At 39.3% G+C, this 13,223-nt stretch overlaps 1 long non-coding RNA gene across 2 annotated transcripts in view; it reads right to left on the bottom strand.

Annotated features, from left to right (window-relative positions):
* Positions 1-11,210: 11,210 nt before the first annotated feature.
* LOC144243053 (uncharacterized) overlaps positions 11,211-13,223 on the bottom strand; it is a 62,140-nt gene continuing 60,127 nt past the window's right edge. For both annotated transcript variants that reach the window (XR_013338524.1, XR_013338526.1), the window contains exon 4: positions 11,211-11,258. This is a non-coding gene — a long non-coding RNA (uncharacterized LOC144243053). The remainder of the gene's footprint in view (positions 11,259-13,223) is intronic.

The following is a 13,223-nucleotide window of genomic DNA, read 5'->3' as shown; positions in this document are numbered from 1 at the left end:
TTATCCCTGTCACAAGGTTTTTTGATAAGGATCAATTACTTGATCTTGAGTGTAATGATTTTTCAGAATCCAACTGTGCACTTTTATTATATTTGAACTCCATTATGGGTACACAGGATTTATACAATCCACCATGGTCAGAGCACATACACTGAGGTCAAGTTAACAGGAAGAGTGAAGGCAGCTGTTTACTATGAAGACAGAGAGATTAGCAAAGATTAAAAAAAGCAGTATTAAATGTTTGTTGGCTGTTCTAGGTATATACGTATATTTGAAATAAGCTTTAAAATTCCGGGGTGATGGGACTCTAGCTCTTATCTTTATTTTAAACTACTTATTGCTCTTGTAGTGTTATTGAAAGAGTAACTGTTGAATTAAAATGTTCGGGTTCTTATTCATTACATTGACTTGTCGTATTTTAGAGTTGCGTTTCACTCTAGATTATAACAGATCCAGATGATTCTTTTCAGTTGTAGGCATTCTGTCTATGGTAGCTAGTTCAGAAGCTTACTCAGCTCCTCTCTGAACTTGCTGTCTTTAGCAGTGAGTTAGACCATTCTGATTATTGACTACATCTAAATGATGGAGTCATACTTCATTCTGTCTCTACATTTAACTCTCATTCTTCTGAGCATTGATGTTTAGGTCTGCTTTCTGAAATGATACAGAGTGTCATTTTTTTCTTATAAAAAAACAGCTTTATTGATACATGATTCACACACCATACAATTTCCTGATTTTAGAGTATACAATTGATTGGTTTTTGTATTTAGAAAGACATGTAAAACCATCACCACAATCTCATTTTAGAGCATTTTCATCACGATTAGCAGTGAAACCCTGTTTCCATGCCTCAGCCTCAGCCCTTGGCAATTACTAATGTGCTTTGCTTATTTCGGACATCTCCTATAAATGGAATCCTATAATACACAGTCTTTTGTGACAACTTTCTTTCACTTAATATAATGTTTTCTAGTTTCATCCATGTTGTGGCATATATTAGTCTTTTATTCCTTTTTTATGGCTTAAAAATTCCTTGTGTAGATATGCCACATTTTATATATCCATTTATCAGTTGATAGACGTCTGGGTTATTCTCCCTTTTGGCTCTTCATGAATAATGTTGCTGTGAATACTAGCATATAAGATTTTGTATGCATGTATGTTTTCATTTCTCTCAGTTGTTTGCCTCGGAGTAGAATTTCTCGGTCCTTTGGTAACTCTGTTTATATTTTTAAAAACTGCCGGACTTTTCCAAAGAAACTGCACCATTTTCATTCCCACCTTCAATGTATGAGGGCTCCATTTTCTCCACATCTTTTCCAGTGCTCATTATTGTCCATCTTTTCGATTTTCACCATCCTAATGGGTGAGAAGTGGTACTCACTGTGCATTTGAGTTACGTTTCCTGCAACTAATGATGTTGAGTATCCTTTCATGTACTTGTTGGCCATTTGTATCTCTTTTTATTTTAATGTTTTATTTCTTTCTGAGAGAGAGACAGCATGAGCAGGGGAGGGTCAGAGAGAGAGGGAGATACAGAATCTGAAACAGGCTCCAGGCTCTGAGCTAGCTGTCAGCACAGAGCCCGACGCGGGGCTCAAATCCATGAACCATGAGATCATGACCTGAGCCGAAGTCGATGCTTAACTGACTGAGCCACCCGGGCACTCCTATATATCTTTTAAAAAACATTTGGGGGGGGCATTGCCCCTGTATGTCTCTTAAAAAAACATTGGGGGGGTGCCCGAGTGGCTCAGTTGGTTAAGCGTCTGACTTCGGCTCAGGTCATGATCTCACAGTTCCTGGGTTCAAGCCCCGCGTCAGGCTTTGTGCTGACACCTAGCTCAGACCCTAGAGCCTTTTCAGATTCTGTATCTCGCTCTTTCTCTGACCCTCCCCTGCTCACGCTGTCTCTATAAGAAATAAATAAAAAATTAAAAAATAACAAAAAAACAAACATTTGAGTGTTTTTTTTTTCTAACAAAAAAGAGAGTGTGCTCACAAGCAGGGGAAGGGCAGAAGAGAGGGAGACAGAGGATCTGAAGTGGGCTCTGCGCTGACAGGAAAGAGCCTGATATGGAGCTGGAACTCAGGAACCATGAGATCATGACCAGAGTTGAAATTGAATGCTTAACCAACTGAACCACCCAGATGCTCCTGTATGTCTTCTTTTGAGAATTGCCTTTTCAGATCCTTTGCCCCTTTTTTACTTGGGTGATTTGTTATTGAGTTTTAAGAGTTCTTTATATATTCTGGACATTAGTCTCTCTCTCATTTTTTTTTTTAATGTTTTATTTATTTCTAGGAGAGAGAGAGGGAGACAGCGTGAGCAGGGGAGGGTCAGAGAGAGAGGGAGTCACAGACTGAAACAGGCTCCAGGCTCTGAGCTGGCAGTCAGCACAGAGCCAGACACGGGGCCGAACCCACGAACCGCGAGATCATGACCTAAGTGAAAGTCAGACGCTTAACCGACTAAGCCATCCAGGTGCCCCTGGACATCAGTCTCTTATAACATGATTTGAAAATATTTTCTCCCATTCTATGGGCTGTTGAGAGTATCATTTTCTAATTTTTTTAGCCCTCATAGCCCTTCAAAGATTTAAAGATTTAAATCTTTAAAGATTTAGTCTGTGACTTGTGCAGTACTGATACCTAGAAGATCTCAGTAGAGGTTTCTGAGTAAATTATGTATCTTCACTTCCCTTCTCATCCCATTCACCACACCAAATAAATTTCACTCCTCAGCTGAGTCTCAAATCCTGCCATCTCTCACTAAGCGTGGGGATAGCAATTCTCTGGAAGTCTGCTAATTTGCCCTTGTCTCTGACTGAAGAGTGATGCTCTGAACCAGACTTCTCATGCGGCATCACTAGTGTGGGTACGCTGGGACCATTGCCTCCTTTGAACTTGACACCACTTTTCTATTTCTGTTTTCTATTTTCTACTTGTTAATGCAACTCTGTTATTTTGTTTTTGGAAATAAATGAGCTGTAATAGTCTACCTTGAACTAGCAGATCTACAGGATGCAAAGCTATGCCTTTAGGGTAAGAAGAATCAGTATATGAGTAACAGACAGAGGGCATCAGCCTTGATTGCACTTCATATGACAAGACCTGGATTTTCCGGTTAACCCATTAGCCATAATCTATTGGTAGGACAAAGTTTTGCTCTTGTTTTGTTTTCTTTTGATGTTGTTGGTTTTATTTTTAATGAAGAGCTTCATATCAGCTAGAGCTCTCAAAAAATGGAATGAGTTCTTTGAAAAGTATGGCATTCTCTGTTGTTGACAGTATGTAAGCCGAGGCTGGATAAATATCGACCAGGGATATGATAGAATGTACTCTTGAACAGAAGGGACTATGAACTAACTTTGAAGACAAGCTTCTTTCTCCTCTAGTTCTGTTATATATCAAAGAGACCTATGAGAAAGTTCAGTTTGTTTTGTGTTTGTGAATTCTGAGATTATAGTTTCAATTTATTTTTTCGTTGGATACGTTTAACCTCAAAAGATACCTTTTATTTTCTTTCTAAAATTTTTAGGCTTATAAGGAAAATATGCTGCCTTTGGTGTTAATCCTTAATGAATTTACGTATATACTCTGATAAATTTTGCTTAGTTGGGTATTCTTACTTTTTTTTGGTTAAATTTCACAGCTGTATTTAGTATAGTCTTTTGAGAGACAGCCAAGTAGCTGATTTTTTTGTAGCAAGCCAATAGTGTGTCAAATTTGAATTTATGTTGGAAAGCTGTTTTGCAGGCATAGAAGTCCAAATAAACAGCCAAATTACCATTTCTCCCCAATTTGGATGTGGGAAAGTGAGTATGTGTTTGGCCTTTATTTCTAGAATAACTTGAGAATGGATAAATAGGTTTTCCTGTGTGCTGTTAAACACTTGCAATTCTGTAGCAAACCCAGATGTGAGAAATTTAACCCCAAAGAATTACTTTAAGTGGTTGAAAAATATCTATTACTTAAGTTCATCCACCATGTGCCAATGTTTTACAAACTCTGTCTTTTACAAATGTAATCCCTGAAATAGCACTGTAGGCATTAGAATCATTTCTGTTATTGGCACTTAAATCAAGGGCAGTAGTTTAGGGTAGTTTGGTCAAGATTACACAATCACTAAGCATGAGTCACAAATTGGGGATTAGAATCCAAAGACCTGTGTCTTTTGTTTTGAGACTTCTCCATATTCTTCCAGTTTCAGTTCATAATAGGAGGTGATCCTTAACATTCAGATATTTTGATATTTAAAAATATTACGTCCAAATTATATTACAGTATTTCAGTGGGTTTAATTATTATGTTTTTCCCTCCATGATTATTTAGCATCTGGAATAGCAGCATTTCTCTATTTTAGTTGATGGAAACAGGAATAATTTTTCTGTATCCTGAACTGTTTCTGAATGCCTCCTCAATTTAAATATATTTTCATAGGTAAAAAGCCAAAGGATCGTCAAGAAACTAGCCATTGATCATTTTTGAAAATTAATTTCTCTTCAACTTTCCATGTGGAGTATTCTTGAATGGGAGGCCTCAACCTTTGTCGTACAGAAGAGAAATGGAGAAACTTACCTTTGGCTTAACTTTTTCACAGAGGACTTTGCAAGGATGCATGTGTGTCCTTGATTCCAAGAAACAGATAATCAGCACAGAGTAGGTTACAGATTATGCTCGAGGCTACACCCTGGGTGTACTGTTACCTGTAATTAAGTTTATTATCTGAATAATTAAAATTATTCTTTATGTTTTTTGCTATAAGCAGAACTTCTGTTATGCTTAAAAACAGGATCTATTTTGTAGTAAGTTTAAAGAAAATGCAAATAGTAAAAAAGTTTCAAAAGAATATGGTCAAGGTGGACTTCCTATCTACCAGAAGCAAGTTATACTGTACACTGAAGTAAATCAATTAAAACTGACCTAAGGAGTCTTAGTTTTACTTCCCCTCTGTTTGTTCTAAAACTGTTCGAGGTTTTTTGCCCTTATTGTCCCAAAGCTCATATTTGAATTTACTATTTAAATTATTATTCCAATCAGCTGCTTTGATTTTTTTAAGTTATCTATAACTTTACAGGTTTCTACAACCTCTAATCATAAAGAGCCATATAAAGCTAATCTAATTTTATATGCTAGTCTCTTTTTTATGTTAATGGTAAAATAATGAACTAAAATCAAGCCTTGGACCTTGAAATTATCTCTTGGGTATTTAATGAAAAATAGATACTCTAAATATACTTTAATGCTTATATGAAATGCCTTTCAAGTGTCAAGTATTTATGGAAGAATATTATGCTTTGACCCTAAATCTTTACTGTGCCTAAAATCTCATGTAACATTAGGTTATAGTAGTGTGTGGGTCCCCTCATTATAAATATTTGCTACTTAAGTAATAAGGTCAGTTTTGTAAGGACCAAGAAAGTTGACTCAGTATTATGTAAAGACTGTTCCCGGGCTTGTGAAAGTATGTCACTGTGCGATGATTGATGCTAAAAATTAATCATGTCTTGTTCACTTTCCTTCTGTTGAACATTTATTTTTTATTTTTATTAAAAAAATTTTATGTCTTTATTTTATTTTGAGAGACAGAGACAGAGAGCGAATGGGGGAGGGGTAGAGAGAGAGAGGGAGACACAGAATCTGAAGCAGGCTCAAGCCTCTGAGCTGTCAGCACAGAGCCTGATGCGGCGCTCAACACACGGACTATGAGATCATGACCTGAGCCAAAATCGGACACTTAACTGACTGAGCCACCCAGATGCTCCCGAACATTTATTTTTTAAAAAAAATTTAATGTTTGTTTATTTTTAGACAGAGAGAGTTGGGGGAGGGGCAGAGAGAGAGAGAGAGAGAGAGAGAGAGAGAGAGAGAATCCTAAACAGACTCCATGCTGTCAGCACAGAGCCCAAGGGGGCGGGGCGTCATTCCCACAAACTGTGAGATCATGACTTGTTCCGAAACCAAGAATCGGATGCTTAACCGACTGAGCCACCTAGGCACCCCGTCTGTTGAGCATTTAAAACCAACTAATTGAGAAGTTTGGTATATAAATTATTTTCTTTAGCTGTTTGTGTATTAAACTGCCAGTCATTTTTATATTAGTTCCTACATTACCTCCCTATGTTATAAATTCATGTTTTTTTAATGGCAGAGAAACATCTGTTCCCTTAAACCATGCAAATTCGAAACATAAATGTGCTTAGTACCTACCAACTAAATAAACACCTTTATTGTTACTGAAAGTCTAAATGACTATTTTTTTTTTTTTTTTTTTTTGGATTATATGCTATTTAGTTCTGTAGTCCTCTTCCTTCAAATTTAGACCGGGTAATTAAAAGTCATTTATCTGTTACTGTTGTATTACCCAGGAAACATAAAGTACAAAATTTCTCTATTAACACCTCATAGTAAATGCTTTCCCTAAAGGTGAATAATCATGGAGCCAGAAACTTTATTTTTTGCCCCTGGGGGTAGGGCTAGGGTTGCTTGAAAAGCTTACTTAGAAGTTCAAAATCCTGCCAATGTGTTGAGACAGTTTCACTTCACTGACATCTTGATTGCACTTCACATCACACAAAATACCGAGGGACTGATTCTGTAAGGTTCCTGGCCTCCCTCTTTATCATAATTGTGGAGTGTCACATTGGTCTGATGGAGATAGATTCAGAACAGTTGTTGATTGGAAGCTCTTGATGAAGACAGGGAGTTCAAACACGGGCCCTGCCTGGAGATTCAGCTGCGAACATCACTCATCTATCATAATTTAACAAATGGAAAAGATCAAGACAACCTGCCATCCATCATATCTATTTAACTCTACTCCAGAGTGGATTAAATTGTATTTAACAACTTTTATCTTACAGGATTTACACACTCTAAAAGGGACTAACACTTCATCATGCTTTTTCTTTCTGTTTTATCACGGGGAGATCTTGAAATGTGTTCCCAAACATTCAAAATCTAGTAAATTCTTTTCAGAGTCTTCATGGCCCTCAAATTCCCCCCAGTTCTGTTTTTAACAGAGTATCAATTTAGTAGAATAGCAATCTAAATGCATTCTTAGGCTACAATGGTATAAAAATAGTCTCTTATTGTTAAATAGCATTGCTCTGAATTGGAATAAGCTTGGTTGGTATTGCAAGTATTAATTTGGAGCCCTTAAAGAAACGTTAAGAAGTATCATTTCAGGATAACAGCGCTAGATTTTCATTTATTTATTTATTTATTTATGAATTATTATTTTTAATTATTATTTTTTAATGTTTAATTTATTTTTTTGAGAGAGAGTAAGACAGTGTGAGCAGGGTAGGGTCAGAGAAAGAGGGAGACACAGAATCTGAAGACAGGCTCCAGTATCTGAGCTGTCAGCACAGAGCCCGATGCGGGGCTTGAACCCATGAACCATGAGATCATGACCTGAGCCGAAGTCAGAGGCTCAACCGACTGAGCCACCCAGGCGCCCCATCATGCTAGATTTTAAAGAGTACCTGATGGTCTCATCCAGTGCCTTGAGTTCACAGTTAAGAAGACTGGGCCATAGGAGGTAAATGAGTGTCACAGGCTGGTCTAGATTATCTGAAGTAGTGCTGGGATGTGGATGCAGGTTTTCCAACTTCCTGGGATAGCTTTTTTTCCCATCCCCTCCATACATCTTCATTTATTGAGTCTACATGGATTCTGTGAACCTCAAGTCTTATTGGTATCTTTGGGGATTTAAGGGCAAGGGGAAGGATGATCATGGTGCGAAGTCATGTAACCCCAAAAACTTGATGCTATCAATGTTGAGTTAAAGACGAAATATGTGGGGGAAAGACAGAGAAGGGGGGAAACCCCTTGTTCTTGCTTCTCTCCAGCTTATTTAATTAACACTTGTGAGTTGATGAAAACTTTGTTTATGGACTTTGCTAATAGAGTTATTGTGTGTTCCTCTCTTGGATGATTTCTCCATTTGCAGAGGCAAAGACCAAATACTTAAGTGTTCCTTTTAAAGAACAAGCACATCCAATAAGAACACATTTTCTAACAGCTTGATGGAAATTATTGGTAGAAAACGTTATGTGTTAGTTAGGATTAGATCCAAGTCAAGGTGATGGAGAATATAAAATAAGCCTGATGTGAGCAAGTACAATTTTATTATGTCTTTTAAGTGAAAGGAATGCAGAAATTAGCAGACCGTGCCTGGTTTGGCAGCCTCCTCTGTTCTTGTTCTCTCTACAAGCCTAACGTGGGAACTCGAGGCTCAAGATGATTGCTCAAGCTCCAACCATCACATGCACGTTTCTGGCAGCATTAAGGAGTAGGTGATGAAGAAGAGACGCAGGGAGAGAAGGAAAGTGCCAGTATGAGGCAGGTTATAAGTTTATTTCTGGGAGCAGCCACATGATACTTCCACTTACATTCATTTTCATTGGTCAGAACTGATACAAGAATAAATTTTCCTGTGAGGAGGACCGGAAAATTTGGACTGATTTTGGAAAATTCTACGTGGCAGGGAGTCTAGCTACATCAGAATTGCATTACTGTACCTGGTTTTGATAGATTACAATATTTGAATTTGGAAGTTTAGTCTGCCATGTTGTTTTTTAATTGGCTTAAGTTTAGAGTGATGTGGGGAGACCTTGCCATTGGTGTCCAGCAGGGCCATTATAGGTTCTCCATCTCACATTCTGTCTATGGAGACCATGTTCAGAGACAATTCATCCTCCCTTGGCCTGTCCATCTTTTTTTCATGAGCCTAAAGAATGAAAAGTACTTTGTACATGCCCTAGAACCTTCTATCAAGGGTTGTTTTGGGGGGCACGTGTATTTACTTTTCAGTTGTCTTTGATTGTCTCTTACTTGAAATGAATAGTACAATTCAATGAAAAGTCAGACCCTGGGAAGGATTTCTATGTCCATGCCCTTCCCGTGGTAACAGCCCATCAGTAATGACCTATATGCACACAAGGTACAGGGCTATCCATATAGAGGAAGAGTCTCTTTGAAGCTTTGATTTGTTATAAAGTGTATTAGCAGGCTTCTTTTCTCCCCAATAGACCATTGGTTCTTCTTCCTGTGGATTCATGGACCACCTTCTGAGTGCCTTCTCCGACCTCTGCCATAGGCTTAACCTTGCTGCATCCTTGAGAGAGGAGGTTCAGTGTGGCTCAAACCAGTAAGGGACAATTGCTTCTTTAATCTGCCTAATCTACAGAAACTCCTGGGGAACATACTCACAGTGTGTACTCTTGGGTCCCATATCTGAACCACTGAATCAGAGTCTCTGGGTATAAAGCTTGTAGGTTTGTTTACAAAGCTTTTCCAGGACTCCTTAGGCAGCCAGCTTCCTGCTGTGTTTGGGGACCTTTGCACTACAATAAAGGCATTCGACATAAACCTCCCCTCCTCTGAAAGAAAAATGTTATCCACATTAAGCACTGCTACCTATCAAAGGCTTGAAACTCCCAATCCTATATTCCACACCTATATCCAAAGCCAAAAGAAGCGCAGTCCAGCTAATGGTCAGGCACCATGAACAAGGACAAAAAGTGTATGTCCCAAATCTGGATGTGTCAGGGGCAGCATGATTTGGGAACGTATTAGGAAAGGAGTTAATAGGAAAAGAAGAAACAAAAGAAGGAACAATGTAGTACATTGTTTCTGTACAAAATAAATGAGTTTGCAGTGTAAATATAGTTCATTCACCCATTTGCTTTAAATTAGGTTTTGGCTTATCTAACAAATCTGGAATATGTTTATATAATTGTGACTTTATGTATACTTAAGAATTTAATTTTATAGTTAATTTGCTAATAGCGTTCTGTTAAATCAAGAGTATCATGTACTTTTGTAAACAGTTAAAAATTTGGGGGGCAAGGGCACATTAATCTGGATTCTAATAGAGTTGACATTTGAAATTTATCAGAGTTGTAGTTTTTTTCTGGAGAATTGAAACAGACTCCAGATGCATCGTATCTGTGAATTAGAAGAGGGGAGAAAATGGGATGGAATTCTCCAACTGCTTGAAAAAACCTTGGTGGTATCAGTGTTCTAGGAGGTATTGTGACATTGCTCAAGTTCAATTAAAAATAGTCTGTGGTCACCCCATTGGCATACGGGGGTGGGGGGGACTTAATTCTCTGAAGACTGATGGTTCTAAACTCATTAGAACGTAAGATTACCTGTCTTCCTCTGGGTATTTATTTTTGCTTCAGCTTGAGCTCCTGACTTAGCCACTTTATAGCATAGACAGCTAATGTTCCATGGCAAGGGCCACAAACCCAGAGGAGTCCTCGGGCAAGAGACAAGGGACATTAGTGAGTAAAGCAGGCCATACGTAAGACTGGGCCAACCCTGCTCATCTCCGGGTGGGTATCTGGGCCGAAGTCTGCCAGATCTTCTGAGTTTTCAGAAGAGCCCCAACTCTGGCATTTTTACTCGGAAATTTCCTGATCTCTCTGTGCTGGCAAGTAATTCAGATGAAATGAAATAAAGAGCAATGGGCGGTTCAGCATGTTGTGAGCAAAGTCAAACCTGAATGTGGTCCTTAGGCCACCCATTTGCCTTTTCTCTGTCCTGTGGTGGAAAGTTTTCATCTGACCTCACAGATTAGATAAGACTCCAGACCTCATATTCAGCCAATATGCAGCTGATGTCTAGAATGGTACCGTATCCGTGGATCTGTTAATAAGGGGCTGAGGTTCCTGGAGAGCTTTGTGTGATGGGGGGGGTCCTGTACCATCCCCTTGTCTGTCAAGCCTGCCCCGGATAGTGTCTCTGCCCTAGCCTCCATCTACACTTTAGGCCAGTATAGACCGAGGCCTTGGGGGGATACGGCATTTCTGGTGGGTTGATGATGAGACACCCTGAAAAGCAGATATTTGCTGCCCAGTAGGTCCTTTGCCTCCCCAGCCCTAGTCATGGCTGTTGGCATACCCCAGTGGTGCCCTGTGTGGCCTCCTGTGGGCTTTGTGCCTTCCCCAGTGACCATGCTCATTGGGAGTTCCCATGAAGAGCTTTCTCAATGTATTCTACCTTCCATTTGGAATAATCTTGTTCCTTGGGCACATGATTCTTTTTTTCATTCCTTTGTATTGATGATGCTTTTCTCTTGATTGGTAGGCCATTTTTCCTTCTGCTTTCTGGCTCCTCAACCTTACGACGTTGTGGGGGATGCACACTTCTGCTTAGAATGTTCTTCTTGCTTCCACCACCTGTGCTGGTGTGGTCAGTTCTGCTTTGATTTTCTACAACTAGAAAGTAATGTCTTCATCCTTGAATTTATAAAAGAAGAGGGTTCATCTGAATTTCTCAGAGAATTTATTGCTCTGTATTGCTTATCCTGTATTGACACTTAGGGGAAAGTCATTGGTCTCTCCTAAATTCTAAGGCTGCACTGTCTAATATGTTAGCTGTTACATTTGGTTATTCAAATTTAAATGAATAAAAAAGAAACTTAAAAATTCACTTCCTTGGTGACACTAGCCACATTTCAAGTGCTCCCTAGCCACATGGGGCCGGTGGATCCAGTGTTGGACAGTTTTGAACAATTCTACCATCAGAGAAGGTTCGATAAAAACAGAGCTGCTCTCAAGCCTTGGAGGGCTTTGGCTGCTTTTCTCCACCCCACCTTCAGCTCCAGGCATGAAGTGTCATGTCTACGGCCATCCCTGTTTTTACTGAGGTTGCAGAGGAAGCAGTGTGGGGTATTGGGACGTGTGTACACTGGTGTTGAACTACCTGACTTTGTGAAATGGAGTGACTAAGGTGTCAGCCTCTCTTAGCCTCACTTTCTTCATTGGTAAATGGAAGTAATCATGAAATCTAGAATGCGTTGTGTTGTCTTGATTACAAAATGAGATGCTTCATGATAAGCTCTTAGCCTAGCAGTGGCCACATAGTAGGTGTTCAGTGAACATCTTTTGTGGGCGGGAGGTGTTCAGTGGGTATGACTTGCAAGAGCACATACCTCCCCATTTTGGCCACATCACGCTGCAGCAAGGTGCCCAGCAATCTGCTTGGCATCCCAGGGGTGGCATCAGTTTCACTGAAGATGAGGGGAGCCCATTCTGTCTACTGCCATGCCTGCCTTACTCCAAAGCGAATGTTTGTCACTGCCAGGGACTCAGGTCTCCCAGACCAGAGCATTTGAAAACACTGACAGCAAGAAATTAAATCTGTTGTGCACCGTTTCCTTTGTACTTTTTCATAAAACATCATATTTGTCGGCCACTAATATTTGCACTTAATGAAAACCCACAAAACTGGCTCAATGTTTCCTGTATGGCATCTGTGAAGCCATTTTTGGTGGTCATTTTTGACCAGAATGTTTGACGCTTTAATAAGTGGCTTGACCTTTAAGGCCTGAGAAACTAAATCTTAAGGGATTTTCATCTCACTAAGGTACCTGTGCCTCTGATGAGATTGGTTTCATCTTCCAGGGCTCTATTTTAAAAGAAACTGTGAATTCCTTTTGTATAAATGAAACCTTATCCCTGGCTTCTCCTGAACAGATGCAGGGGAAATCAGTCTCTCAGTCCTGTAATTGCTTTCATCAGTTCTCAAAGGCAACAGGCAAATTACAGATCCCAGGGGAGGAAGTTTTCCTGCAGGGAAGTTCCTGTTTACTGGAATGGCTGTGCACCCATTTGTCAAGAGCTGTTGTTATTCTGATGTGCCACCTTCTATTCCTCCCAGTTGGTTAAAAAAAAAAAAAAAACCAAAAAAACCAAAAAAAAAAAAAAAAAAAAAAAGACATCTTTTAGAGCCTGATGAGTTATGTCATTAACACATTATTCCCCACTGTAGTTTCCTAGAGTTTGAAGGAGGACCAGATATGGGTGTGTGGGAAGCGATGGATGGATGTCTTCGGATATCTAAAACTAAAGGTGATCAACTTGGAAGTTTCTGGAAGGTGATATGTGATAGCACGGCGTGAATCCTACATACAGTTTTCATCTGTCCATTTTTAAAGCATTATATACATTTAAAATGGCAGAATTTAAGTTGCAGTGAGTGAGAAATATGTTGGCTATTTCTAGCAACTTTAAAAAATAATAATGCAGAATTGTGGGTAAATGGATGTAAAATATGGGCCTTTAATTTTTTTTCTCATGTGGTGCACAGGGTCCTGGGATTTTCCCACTGATTGTGTGAAATAGTGAGTCTCTGGATTTTTCCTATCCAGTGATGTGCCTTTCCATTCGTCATTCATCTCTAGCCCCTCCCCCCCCCCCACC

Source organism: Crocuta crocuta, unplaced genomic scaffold, assembly GCF_008692635.1.
Source record: "Crocuta crocuta isolate KB4526 unplaced genomic scaffold, BGI_CrCroc_1.0 scaffold26, whole genome shotgun sequence".
NCBI lineage: Eukaryota > Metazoa > Chordata > Mammalia > Carnivora > Hyaenidae > Crocuta > Crocuta crocuta.
This window is presented reverse-complemented; position numbering and strand designations above follow the sequence as displayed.